Source organism: Symphalangus syndactylus, chromosome X (genome assembly GCF_028878055.3).
Source record: "Symphalangus syndactylus isolate Jambi chromosome X, NHGRI_mSymSyn1-v2.1_pri, whole genome shotgun sequence".
Lineage (NCBI taxonomy): Eukaryota > Metazoa > Chordata > Mammalia > Primates > Hylobatidae > Symphalangus > Symphalangus syndactylus.
Window position 1 is genome coordinate 41,796,505 of NC_072447.2, and position 14,202 is coordinate 41,810,706.

General features: G+C 31.8%; 2 protein-coding genes across 3 annotated transcripts in view; both read left to right on the top strand.

Annotated features, from left to right (window-relative positions):
• Positions 1–14,202, top strand: part of LOC129476019 (melanoma-associated antigen B10) — a 205,903-nt gene that overhangs the window by 92,344 nt on the left and 99,357 nt on the right. Inside the window, exon 1 of one of the 2 annotated variants that reach the window (XM_055268578.2) lies at positions 5,631–5,695. The exons of the other annotated variant lie outside the window; for it this stretch is intronic. The gene's annotated coding sequence lies outside the window, so the exon portion shown is untranslated. Of the gene's footprint in view, positions 1–5,630; positions 5,696–14,202 lie in introns of those variants that run through there. 2 annotated transcript variants of the gene reach the window in all.
• Positions 1–14,202, top strand: part of DCAF8L2 (DDB1 and CUL4 associated factor 8 like 2) — a 125,525-nt gene that overhangs the window by 87,768 nt on the left and 23,555 nt on the right. Inside the window, exon 2 of the mRNA XM_055268577.1 lies at positions 5,612–5,695. The gene's annotated coding sequence lies outside the window, so the exon portion shown is untranslated. The remainder of the gene's footprint in view (positions 1–5,611; positions 5,696–14,202) is intronic.

Genomic DNA, 14,202 nt, shown 5'->3' on the forward strand with positions numbered 1-14,202 from the left:
TAATCTGTTTGTCAGTGTTCTCTAGTCTCAATTCTTCTGTCTTTCGTGTCTTTTGTTAAATTTAATCATAAGTACTTGATGATTTGAGGTACTATTGTAAATACAAGCCAGTATTTTATTCATTTTTGTATATTAATCTAGTCTCTGACCATGATAAAGTCACTTATTTTTTCTAGAAGTTATATGCAGATTCCCCAGCATTCTCCTATTTTAACAATTGTTTCATCTGCATGTGTATATAGTTTTACTTCTTCCTTTAACATTTTTATCACTTTCATTTTTTTCCTTCCTTCATTGCTGTGGCTAGGGCCTCCAACACAAAGTTTAAGAGAAGTGTTGAAAGGGGACATTGTCTTGTTTCTGACCTTAGAAGAAAAGATTTACTCTTTCACCATTAAGTATGATGTTAGCTATAGGATTTTCATTGTTTGTAGATGCCCATTATCTAATTGAGGAAGTTGTCTTCTGTTACTAGTTTGATGAATATTTTTATCATGAATGACTATTTGATTTTGTAAAATGATTTTTCTGCATCGTAAAATGACAAAATATACACCTACTATGTACCCACAAAAATTAAAAATTGAAAATAATTTAAAAAGACAAAATTATTTTTCCATTTGTTCTCTTAATATGGTTTGCTAATTACATTAACTGATTACTTCAGTATTAAACAAAACTGGAATTCTGTAGATAAACCCTCCTTAGAGTGTATTATTATTTTATATATGGTGGACTTAGATTCAGTAATATTTGGACCATGCAACATATAAGTGAGACCATGCAATATTTTTCTTTCTGTGTCTGGCTCATTTCACTTAATATAATGTCTTTCAGGTCTTTCTCTGTTGGGGCAAATAGCAGAATTTTCTTCTTTTTTATGGGTGAATAATTTTCCAACATCTATACGTGTGTGCGTGTGTGTGTGTGTGTGTGTGTATGTGTGTGTATATATATATATATATTTGACTTTGTTCTTCAGTTTAAAAGTGCTTATATGTGTATATATATATTCCTCTTGTCACACAAAAGTAACTATGTGAGATGATGGATATGCTAATTTGCTTCACTATAGCAACCACTTTACTATTTATATCCCATAACATCATGTTCTAAGCCTCAAATATGCACAATAAAATTGATTTAAATGAATAAAAAATAAAGAAAATAATTAAAAAGGAATATTGATCTGCAGTTTTCTTATAATATCATTTTGTGATTTTAGTATTAGAGTAATGCTGGCCTCATAAAATGAGTTGAAAAGTGTTCCCTCCATTGAATTTTCTGAAGGAGTTTGAGGTTGATATAATTTCTCAAATGTTCTCTAGATTTCAACAAAGAAGCCACCAGAAACATGGAGGGTTTTGGGGGGAAGTTAGCTAACTATGAATTCAATTTATTTAATATATCTAGCACTATTCAGGTTATTTATTTCTTCTTGAGTGAGTTTTGGTAGCTTGAATCTTTCAAGGGATTTGTCTGTTCATCTAGGTTTTAGAATTTGTTTGCATAAAGTTGTACATGATGTTCCTTTATTATCCTTTTAATAGATACAGGATCTGCAGTAATATTCATTATTTCCTTCGAGATATTGGAATTTTCTTTCTATCATTTTTTATTATTAGTATAGCTAGGAGTTGTGAATTTTGTTGATATTTTCCAAGAACCAGATTTTGGCGTTATTTTATTTTGGAGTATTTAACTCAATTAACATATTTCTGTCATTTGCGTCATCTCAGAATTGGCATCTGTTGACTGTCTTTTCCTTTGAAGTGGGGTCTAAGTTTCCTGGTTCTTTGTATGTCAGATAATTTCAAATTGTATCATGGCCACTAGGAATTTCATGTTGTAGGCACTCTGAATTATGTTATATTGCTCTAAAGAGTACTGATTTGTTTCTCTTCCAGTAAGTAGTTAAAACAGTTAGACCCAAACTGCAAAATATCCTAACTGACGGGGTACAGTGGCTCAAATTTCAGTTGTTGAAAGCTGTTTCCAGTTTTCCCTACATATGCATGTTTCACAGGTTGAAGTGAGTTTAAACACAAAATTTAGGGTTTCTCTTCTTTGATTATTTTCCTTCCAGGGTTCTGTGTTCACTTGACTACCAGAAACATTTCTAGTTTACCATTAGAGTTTTAGCCACTTCCATGCTTCTGTGACTGCAGCTACTCTCAGGTAAAACTGTAAAAATACAGGGTATTCACACAGTACTGGTCACTTGGTCCCTTCTAAAAATGTTTGTATTTGTACAGCTTCTAGAACCCTAGGTATTTGGGTTTATTTGTTTATTTTTGTCTAATGTTTATAGCTCATATTTGTGGGAGGATCAATATGTTAGGCGCTTACTCCTCCAAAATGGAAGCAGAAACCACTAGTGGAAGCTTTAAAATAGATAATTGTCTGTCTCTATAGAGATAGATTGTATTTACTTGGGATTGAGCAAAGGCATGAGCCTCAGTAAAGTGGACCCATCAGAAAATATGTGTAAGGAGTCTGTCTTGAATTAATTAACAGTGAAATCCCTATTTATGATCCAAGTAGATATGCTGAGGCAGACCGGTGTACAGAATTTGAGGAAGAGGTCTGAGTTGGAAAGAGAATTTTGGCAATCACAAGTGTATAGAATGTATGGCATCTAAGTGAATTATGCTGGAAGAGAATAATTTTATATAAAGAAGAACAAAGTCTGAGGACTGAAATGAGATATTTCACAGCTTTAGGAGCCAGGAAAATAAGAAGAAACAAAGAAAAAAGACTGAGAATAAAATAATGGACTTGGAAGGTATGAGGATAATCAAATAAATGCTTCAAGAAAATTGGATTAGAATAATGCCAAATGTTACTAATGAATGAAATAAGATGAGGACTGAAAATTGGTTGGTAAAATTGGATTAATGCACGTTATTGATTACCTTAAAAGAGCAGTGTGTATGAAGTAGTTGAAAGAAACTCTTCAGGAGATTCAAGAAAAAAATAGGTAATAAGAGGCAGAAATACCTAGGACATACACAGACCTTTTGAGGAGATTTTCTGTAAAGGGGAACAGAGTAATGGGGCAGTAATTGAAGGATAAAATTGGAGTAAAAAAGGTATCAATGTTAGAAGTAACACTATACATTGTTTATTTGCGGGCAGAAATTATCTAACCAAGGGAAAAGAAAACAGAAGATGTAGGACATCAGTTGGCAAACATTTTCTCTAAAGGGACAGATATTAAATATTATAAACTTTGTCAGCCATATGATCTCTGCCATAACTGCAACCATAGGTAACATGTAAATTAATGGGCATGGCTGTGTTCCAATGAAACTTGATTTACTAACAGATGAAAGGCCGGGTTGCGTTGTGGGCCTTAGTTTGCTCACCACTGATATTAAGAGAAAAGAGGGTAATATCAGAAATTAAATTATTGAGTAGGCAAGCCTTGAGAGAATCCAATATACAAGTATAGAGATTATCATTTGATCAAAAAAGAAAGTTCATCCATTTTAATGTAATTTAGGGTGAAGTATGACCCTCATATAGGTAGAATGGTAGATGGTGGTTGTAGAGGCATATACAACTCTCCTTTAGATTTCTTCTATTTTTCCATGTTAGGAAATGTTAAATCATCCACTTGATCTTAATTATCCTATCTATCCCTGATAAACATCTTCAGCTTTGCCTACCCCTATTCCATGCTCTGCTTACAGTAACAGAATCATTTTATAATAGAAAAAAGAGAGGAAAATGCAAAATGATTTTTAATGGTTTCTCAAATAACACTAATTCTGCTTCTCATTCATTAAACACCTAAAATGATAGAGCAGTCTAAGAAATCAAGGGGTTAGAATTATTGTTAACCTTTAATTTTACCAAACCAGATTCTAAATGTATGGTAATTCATTGTGGGTTGTTTTTTTTTTACTTGAGACTGTTCTAAAAGCGCACCTAAAACATCTTTTTCCTGTTTGTGTATCATAATAAGGCAAAGAAATGTTCTTAGCAATTTCTTTCCCAGCCATTTTTTAACTTCAAAAACTTTTCTCTAAATATACTTAGTTTAGTAGAGAAATGTTTATTCCCATTGTATAAAATGACTACATTTTAACACCACTAAGATTTAGAAGGTATTCTATTTTGGTGGAGTACTTCTATAGCAGCCAACATTACATTACAGAAGGTGCTGTAAACTACAGTGATTGCAAAAGTAATAGCAACAAGCATACAGATATTTGAGAAAATAATGTTTTCTGAGATTGAATGTATTGACAGGTGTTTCTAGCCTCCCCATTTTCCCTAGTCTTCCAAAATTTGAAGTAATCGCAAATGTCAGTGCCCTGGATTCTATCAGGTTTGAGGCCATATTGCCTCAGTCTTTTGAATAAGAACCCTGCAGCCACCTTATAAAACATGTTTAAAGTAGAAACCACATGGATTTTTTTATTTGTTTTTTTTTTTTTTTTTTTTAGTTAAAGGCAAGTAGTTCTGGGTTCAGACATAATTTTCAGAAAATAGCTTCTCACCTGTGTGTTGGGGACTTAAAATGGTTTTACCATGGCACTCATATTTTTCCCTTCACAAGATATAGTGTACAATAATTTGTAGGGAAAATAATATTTGAGTGGAAATGGGAGTCAAAGGTAACTAAGAGTAAGCCGGGCACAGTGGCTCACGCCTGTAATCCCAGCACTTTGGGAGGCCGAGCTGGGCAGATCACAAGGTCAAGAGATCGAGACCATCCTGGCTAACACAGTGAAACCCCATCTCTACTAAAAATACAAAAAATTAGCTGGGCTGGTGGCAGGAGGCTGAGGCAGGAGAATGGCGTGAACCCGGGAGGCGGAGCTTGCAGTGAGCTGAGATCGCACCACTGCACTCCAACCTGGGCAACAGAGTGAGACTCCGTCTCAAAAAATAAATAAATAAAAAGTAACTGAGACTAGATCTATTCTTGAAATCTGTGGTGGAATTTGGAAAAACTAATAAACCGTCATGGCACTTTAACTCAATGGTTAAGAGAACAGATTCAGGATCCAGGCTTACAAGTTTGAGAAAGTTACTTATACCTCAGGATCTCTGCTTTCTCATCTGTAAAATAGAAATCAGTAATACCCACTTCATAGGGTCATTATAAGGAGTAATGTTTTAATATTTGTCAAAAACGTAGAACAGTACCTAGCACAATAAGTGTCAGTTAAATAAAAACTAAATAAATAATGCATGAGGGGAAGTTATTGATGCAAAAGAAAGTGGTCCAGGAAAAGACCTTGGGGGTATCACTGCATCAAGCTATGTCATAATAAAAAGTAAGTATTCATGCTCCCAGGTCATTTCTGCCTCAATAACTTTAACTACAAGTACATCAGACTTTCAGAGATGACTAATGCTAAATTAATGATAGTCCTTTCTTCAGAATGGATATAAATATTTTTGCTTTTCTATCTCAGAGCTTTTAACATTATTATTGTCAAATATGTTTGAACTACACATTGCATAACCTTAAATTTGTTATGTTCTCCCTTCATCAGTATTGGACAAACTAAAATCCAATGACTTGCTTCATTTATTATCTTTATTAAGAAATCTGATTAGACTTGCACTGAAACAATTTATTTTATCCTGTTAGGAAGCTGCACTGTTGCAGAGGTCCATTAACTCTTTCAGGACAGTGTGGAATCAGTGGGGAAATCTCTAATTGCTACTGACACAGGTGAGTGGCATGGGTAGCAAATTATGCATGGCGGCAGCAATTTCCTAAAAGACCTGTGATTGCTTAGTGGTTAAAAAGCTTTAATGTGCCTCCAGTGCCTAAGTCATTAACAGAGAATGATTTAGGCACAGGAAGAATCTAACTAAAATGTAAAACTGTGAAGGCATTACAAATAATAGTGTATCTAATAAAAGTACTTGAATATTAGTTTGTTTCAGATACATTTTCCCATTAACTGTTATAAGTCATGAAAAATACAAAGCAATTGAAAAGCACAAAAAGAAATCTTGTCATAAAATGACACAACAATAATCAGAAATAAAGCAAACAACCTTTTCTTTATATGTTTACAACTTGCTCATATTTATAAAATCTTCACTTTTATAAGAGTTTAATGTGTCACTGTCTCTATATCACTGGCTTTCCAAGCCTTACCATCAGCTCCCATAGGAAATGTGTCATTCAATTTTAAAAACAGGGGAAACTGAGGCTATATGTATTTCTGAGCTGTAAAGCTTTGATATCCAAATATTTTATTTTGCTTTAGGATTACATTTATTCTTTTTTCATTTTTAGTTCTGGGGGACATGTGCAGGATGTGAATGTTTGTTACATAGGTAAAGGTATGTCATAGTGGTTTACTGCATCTATAAACCCATCACCTAGGTATTAAGCCCAGCATGCATTAGCCATCCTTTCTAATACTCCCACAAACATGATATAGATCCAAAAATTCCATAGTGACTCTTTGAATTAGATTTCCTCCTCTCATCCTCCACCCCAGGTAACCACTGATCAGCTTTTTGTCACTATAGTTTTGCCTTTTCTAGAATTTCATATAAATGGAATCTTGTACTATGCAGTCTTTCACGTTTTATTTTCTAACACAGCATCATGTTTTTGAGATTCTTTCATGTTTTTGTGTATATCAATATTTTGGTCGTTTTGTTCCATAGTATAAATATACCACAATTTGTTTATTCAATCACCACTTTTAGGACACTTCCCCTGCTTCTAGTTTGTGTATAAGCCTATTATGGTTAATTTTATGTGTCAACTTGACTTGGCCACAGGCTGCCCAGTTACTTGGTCGAACATTATTCTGAGTGTGTCTGTGAGAGTGTTTCTGGATGAGATTAACATTTGAATTGGTAGACTGAGTAAAGCAGACTGCCCTCCCTAATGTTGGGGGAGCCCTGATCCAATCAACTGAAGGCCTAAGTAGAAAAAAAAAAAAAAGCCAACCTTTCTGAGAACAAGAGGGAACACTGCCTGCTTAACTACTTGAGCTGCAACATTACTCTTTTCTGGCTTTCAAACCATGACTGAAACATTGGTTATTCTTGGGTCTCAAGCCTGCTGGCTTTCCAAATGGAATTTAAAATCTTGGTTCTCCTGGTTCTTGGGACTTCAGACTCAATCTAATACAACACCATTGGCTCTTCTGGGTCTCTAACTTGCTAACTGCAGGTCTTGGTGCTTCTCAGCCAATTCCTTATTACATATGTATGTGTGTGTATGTATGTATACATGTATACATAAAACAGGCACGCATACACACACACATATATCCTATTGCTTGTTTTTCTGAAGAATTTTGACTAGTACGAAGTCTTTCTGTAGACCTATTTTTAATTTATCTTGGGCAAATATCTAGGAGTGGGACTTCTGGGTCATGAAAAGTGCATATAACAGTGATATTTAATTGGCAATTTTTTTTCAAAATGGCTGCAACATTTTGCATCCCCACCAGCACTGTATGAGAAACGCAGTTGCTTCATATCTTTGTCCAAACCTACTATTTTCCATTTCTTAGATTTTAGCAATTCTAGTGAATATATCATTGTGGTTTTAATTTTAATTTCCTCATGGTTAATGACATAGAACACTTTTTCTTATGATAATTGGCCATAGATCTATTTTGTTTTGTTAAAGAAAATATGTTAAAATATAAAACATATATAAAGAAAGTGTATTTTAAGAGGTACTTTTGTTAAGTACCTCTTAAAATCGTTTACCCATTAATTTTTTTTTTTTGAGACGGAGTCTTGCTGTCACCCAGGCTGGAGTGCAGTGCGATCTTGGCTCACTGAAACCTCTGCCTCCTGGGTTCAAGCGATTCTCCTGCCTCAGCTTCCTGAGTAGCTGGGACTACAGGTGCTTGCTGCCACGCCTGGCTAATTTTTGCATTTTTAGTAGAGGTGGGGTTTTGACATGTTGCTCAGGCTGGTCTCAAACTTCTGACCTCAAGTGATCCGCACACTTCAGCCTCCCAAAGTGCTGGGATAATAGGCGTGAGCCACTGTGCCAGGTCAAAAATGTTATTTTCTTGATAGTGAATTAAATTTGTTCTTTATATTTTTTGGATACATGGCCTTTGTTAAATTTATGATTTACAAATATTTTCTTCCATTCAGTGTATGGCAATCAATTTTGTTTCCTAAACCATGTCTGTAAAAGAACAAAAGTCTATTTGTCTTTTTTTTTCTTTTTATGGATTATGCTTTTTTTATGTCCTGCTTAAGAAACTTTGTCAAAGTCAATATGACAAAGATTTTTTTCCTATGTTTTCTTCAAGTGGTTTTGTATCTTTATCTTACATATAGATCTATAATTCATTTAAGCTAAATTGTATATATGATTTTGAGTCAAGGTTTTTTTTTAACCATACAGATATCCGATTGTTCCAGTAATATTTATTTAAAAATGTATCTTTCCCCTATTGGAATACCTTAATACTTATGTCAAAAACCACTTCACCATATATATGTGGGTCTGTTTTTGGAATCTTGACTTTGTTTCATTTAGATAATGTCTATTACACCAATACTACACTGCATTAATTATTTTATCGTTATAGTGAGTCTTGAATCAGATAGTGAAAGTTCCCCAAAGTTATTCTTTTTCAAAGCTATTTCAGCTATTGTAGATTATTTTTATTTTCATATATTTATTATAATCAACCTATCAATTTGACTAAGACTCCGTTAAATCTATAGATCAATTTGAGAAGAACTGACATTTCAAAAAACTTTAGTCTTCTAATTTATGAAAACTATACGTATTTATGTGTGTGTTCTTTAAGTTAATGTTACCAATGTTTTGTAATTTGGTGTTCAGACCTTACATATATTTTATTAAATGCATTTATAAATAGTTTATTTTTTACATTATTAAAATTTGAGTTTTAAATTTTATTTCTTAAATATTTGTATTTTATAGAAATACAATTAATTTATTTATATTGCATCGGTCTTTGTATTTGTATTGGTCTTATAAATTGTAAGCTTGAAAAATGTGATTATTAATCGTAATAACTATCTTGTAGATTTTAAAGGGTTTTCCACATACATAATTAGATTATCTGCAAATCAAGATGGCTTTGCTTTTTTATTTTTCAATCAAATTGTAGGCCTTTTATTTATTTATCCATTCATTCCATCTATCCTTTTGCACTATCTGATACTTCCAGTATAATGTTGAATATAATGGCAGCAAATACTTTAAAGCTAATCCAATTTAAGAAAGTGGGTGCCTGAGAACAAAAAGAAGGAAAAGTTAAAAGCTAATTAATTTCACTGTTGCTCATAATAAGGTACTGATACATAATGTTTAAACAAAGAAAAGACTAAGGATGTCATATAAATATATATATATATTTAAAGGATTTTTAAAGCCCTAAATATTGAAGAACTACAAAATACTAAAGTATTTAAATAAATACAGATGGACATAATTCACCTAATAATTTTTTAGTTTAGGATTGAAACACAAAGCAAACCTAATTCTAATCTATGGAATAAAACAAAGATTGAAAATGAATTGATGGACAAGAGAAATTAGTTAGAAAACAAATCTGCAAAATAAGAAAACATAAGATTGTTTAAAATAATAAAGTAGATTAGCTCACACAGGAAAGAAAAAAGAAAGCATTAAAACACAAAATAAGAAATAATAGGAGGCAATCAAGTAACTCATAATTTAAAAAAATCACTCACAAACTATTTTATGCAGCCCTATGTAAAAAATCTAAATTAAATGGATAATTTTCTAGAAAAATACAACAGAAGAATAATTACCAGAAGAGAAATTTGAAACAGATAATTTCCCTAGATAATTGGAGAAATTTGTAAATAAAATAATGCCCTCCTCCCTGTGAATAACACCAAGCTCAGATGGTTTCACATGAAATCCTACCAAATCCATAAAGAACAGATCATTCTGATGGTAATCCACCTATTCATGAGTACATAAAAAGCTGAAATATATTAAAATTATTTTCATCAAGTATGAATGACATTTTATCCATAACCTGAAAAATGCACAAAAAGGAAAACCACAGAACATTTTCATTTATCTCTCATTGAGGCATCTCATTTATGCAATTTAATGCAAATTAATATGATTGATCTCTAACAATGTTGAAAAGACATTTTTACTGGATTCAAATCTGTCCTTTTTTAAAAGAAAACAAAATAAAAATACCTTGATAAAGTAGAATTCAACAGATACTTCATTAAAATGATTTATGTACAGATGAATCTCAACTTACAATGCGGTTACGTTCTGATAAGCCCATCATAAGTTGAAAATATTGTAGATTGAAAATGCATTTAATAAACCGAACCTATTGAAGATCATAGGTTAGCCTAGTCTATATTAAACGTGCTCGAAGCTCTTACATTAGTCTAAAATTGGGCAAAACCCTCTAATGCAAATATTATTTTATAATTAAGAATGTATAATTCACATTCAGTAGAAAGCATACTTCAAATTTTGAATTTTTAATTAGTCAAAATTCAAAATTGGACATGTGGTTTCTACTGAATGTGTATCACTTTCACAACATCATGAAGTCAAAAATTCACAAGTTGAACCATTGTAAGTTGAGGATTGTCTGTGTGTGTGTGTATGTGTGCATGTGTATAATCTTAAAGCACATGTTTATTATAATATACTGCTTGTGTTCCAGATAAAAGCAGGAGGATAACAAAATGCTCACTATCACAACTGCTACTTAACATTTTATAAGGTGCATTAGCTAATGAGATTAATATGGGAAAGAAATTAGAGATATAACAATGTAAAACAAGGAGGTAAAAGTATTTCATAAAACAGATAATAAGAAAGCATAACGGTAACCCCAGTAGAATGATCTGAAAAGCTACTAGAAAAAAAATAAGTTATTGGGTTATAAAATTAGTATTCAGAAATCAATAGACATCTGCACAAGCAAAATCCATTAAAAATCGTTAAAAGGATTTTATTCGTTTACAATGGCAACAGAACAGGAAAATATATAGAGAAACAAACCTGAAATAAAACTATAGGTTTTCTGAAGGATGCAAGAATTATACTTGTATGGAAAACTATACCATGTTTTATCTAGGAAGACTGAACAATATAAAGATGTCCATTCCCCCAAAGCTAATTTATAAATTACAAAATTTATAAATAACCAAAAATCAAAATCCAGAAGGCCTAAATGAAAAGAGTAATAAATGTTTCTAAATTATTTTTTAAATCAAAAGCAAAGTCAAAAGACAAATGAAAAGCTGTGAAACATCTTTATGATTTGTACCACAGACAAAAGACTAACCTGCTTAATGAATAGAAAAAAAAACTAGAAATCAAGAATAGTAAGACCAACAATACAACAGAAAAATGGGCAAAGAAATGAACTGATAATTCTTAGAAAAACAAATACAAACTGAATTTTAAAATAGAAAATGATTCTGAGTTTTTTATAAATTAAAAAATGCAAACACACTCTACAGAGAAGCTTTTCCTTACCTATCATATTCCAAATTTTTAACAAAGCATGGCTGTTGAGACTGTGGGAAAACAGCATTCTCATACGTTAGTGCTAAGAGTGGAAAATGGTGCAAATCCTATCCAGGACAATCTGCCATTATTTACCAAAATACAAATGCAATTGCCCTTTGACCACAGATCTCCTCTTCCAGGTATTTGTCCTGCAAAAATGCTCATGCATTCTAAATGATATATGAACAGGATTACTCATTGAGACGCTGTAATAGTAAACAACTGTAAATAAACCATGTGTATATCAATGGGAAATTTATGAAATAACTAGAGCTGTATCTACATAATAGAATATTATGCATCGGTAAGAAGAATGAGTATAGCGTTTATGTACCAAGATACAGTGATCTCCAATAATATTTTAGAGTAAAAAAACAAGATAAAATATTGTCTTGTTTGGTGTGCTACCTTTTTTTTCCTAAGAAATGAAGCTAGTGAATATATTTTCATATTTGCATATATTTGCATTAAACACTAGGAGGATAAGAAAAAATGCAATAAAAATATTTATCAGTACACAGTGCAGTAGAATGGGTTAAGAGGGTGGATAGCAACAAGACTTCCAAACATGCATCTTATGTGATTTTGAATAAATATATTATCTACTCAAAAAATTAACTCTTAAAAAATAATCATAGGAATATGGCCCTGCTCTCTATTTTGAAGTATTATTTTAAGTAGTAGATTAAATTTATGTTTCTACTTGGTTTTAGATGATGCGGTTACATATGAAGAAAAATAAGATTTACTGGATACATTTGATGTAAGAGGCTTTATATATTTCTCAACTATAAGACAACAAACAGTAATTAACAAACGTTAATTATTGTCTCCACCTCTTTGTGGGGGAACAGTATCCCTTGTTTATTTCATACATCATTGAAGACTGGGATAAACTACTGGAAAACTGAGTTTGTAACTGTTTGGAATATAAAAATTCTTTAACTTTCTGCTAGGAAGAACAAGGGGAAAAAACCTTTTTACTCCAGAAGTCACTACTGTACTGGGTTACCTGTACACTAACTTTAGTGGAACATATTAAATTTATCAGGCAACAGAAAAGCATGTTATAAAAATCTATTTTGTCAATTCTTTTTTTAAAATACAAAAGATGTAAGCACATTCAATTCTCCACAGCTACAGAATCAATTCTCCAAGTAACAGATTTATATTCACATTTATTAACAATTTGATAGATTGTTGCCAGGTTTTTAACTAAATACAGTCTGTTTGTATATTCTAGGTATATTTTTATTTCTAATTCAGCCATCTCACATATACTTTAAAGTGAGAGGGAAAAAGGTCATATTTTAACCAAAAAGAACTACCTATATGACATTACTGTAAGTAAGTGTATATATTCTGTTTCTGAGAAAACGGACTAACAGCTTGAATATTTAACCATATTTGACTCTAAATAATTATTACGGAAAATAAATAAAATATAATATTGTTATGAGTCTCATATCAAATATTGCATCCAGATTTCATGTTGGCAATTCCATATTTATAAATTCTTTTTCTAAAAATAAGAGACACGATAGTAAGTTGTGGTACATTCTAATTGCAAGACAGAAAGACTCCATCCACAAGAGAAAACTGTATAAGCCAAGTCAGAATTTTTAGCTGAATCTTTCAGCATGCAGCTCTGTAAGATTCATCCCCAGCGACGGTTACATTGGTCGTATTTAGGAAAACAAAAATCAAATACTAATCTCATTTTCAAGGACATGCAAAATGCCCAAGGAATGCATTTCCCTTCAAAAATACTGCAAATACTATTTAAGTATTAAGATAGACTCTTAGCTCAGCAATCCCCAAATGGAGGCTGCATTGAGAGTTAATAATAGCTAGAATTGGAGAATTTTGTTTTTATCTGCCCTAAAAAGATTTATTTGTGATAATGACAGATAATAAATTTGATCTGCTGAATATAGATGATGGCATTTTAACAACATAATATATTTATATTTTAAGTCTTTATTTTCAGAGTTAAAATATAAATATATTATGTTTTATAAAGATCTAGATGGGTCCAATAATACACATGGTTAAAAATTGTAAAGATAAATATTATAAATTGCATTTTAAATGTAATTGAACACATATAAGAGGATAGTGTTACAAGTAGAATAATATAACTTGCAAATTAAAATTATTATAAATAAATAATATTTGAAGCTAAAACATAAGTTTATCAGAATAATTCAAAGTATGTTATGAAAATACTCAGAACAAGAAATCGGTTGCTCATCTTTTAAGTGTAAATATATAAGATAAATATATGAAATAAATATATCTATAAATATAAATCAGAACCGCTGTTAAAAAATAAAACACTGCAAATACAAATGTTCTTTCAATTTATTTTCTGAGAATAATGTAGCTGTCTTTGAAAAGAACAAGAGAAATGAGTTAGCAACCTATCTTAATGGTTTGGTATTATCTAAATCTATATAGCTATACTCTCTTGCTTGCGTACCCTACTTGGTCTAACACAAGCTTGATAACTTATATCACAATGTAGACCAAAAACTGCCACTTATTATTCAGGTTTCAGTGCCCTTCAGGGCATTTCTCTCTAGTCCTTTCCCCCATAATAAATATTCTCAGTGGCAAAGTGATTATTTTCCCCCGTCTCAGTTCTCATAACCTCGTAATCTGAATGGGATTTGGGAGAT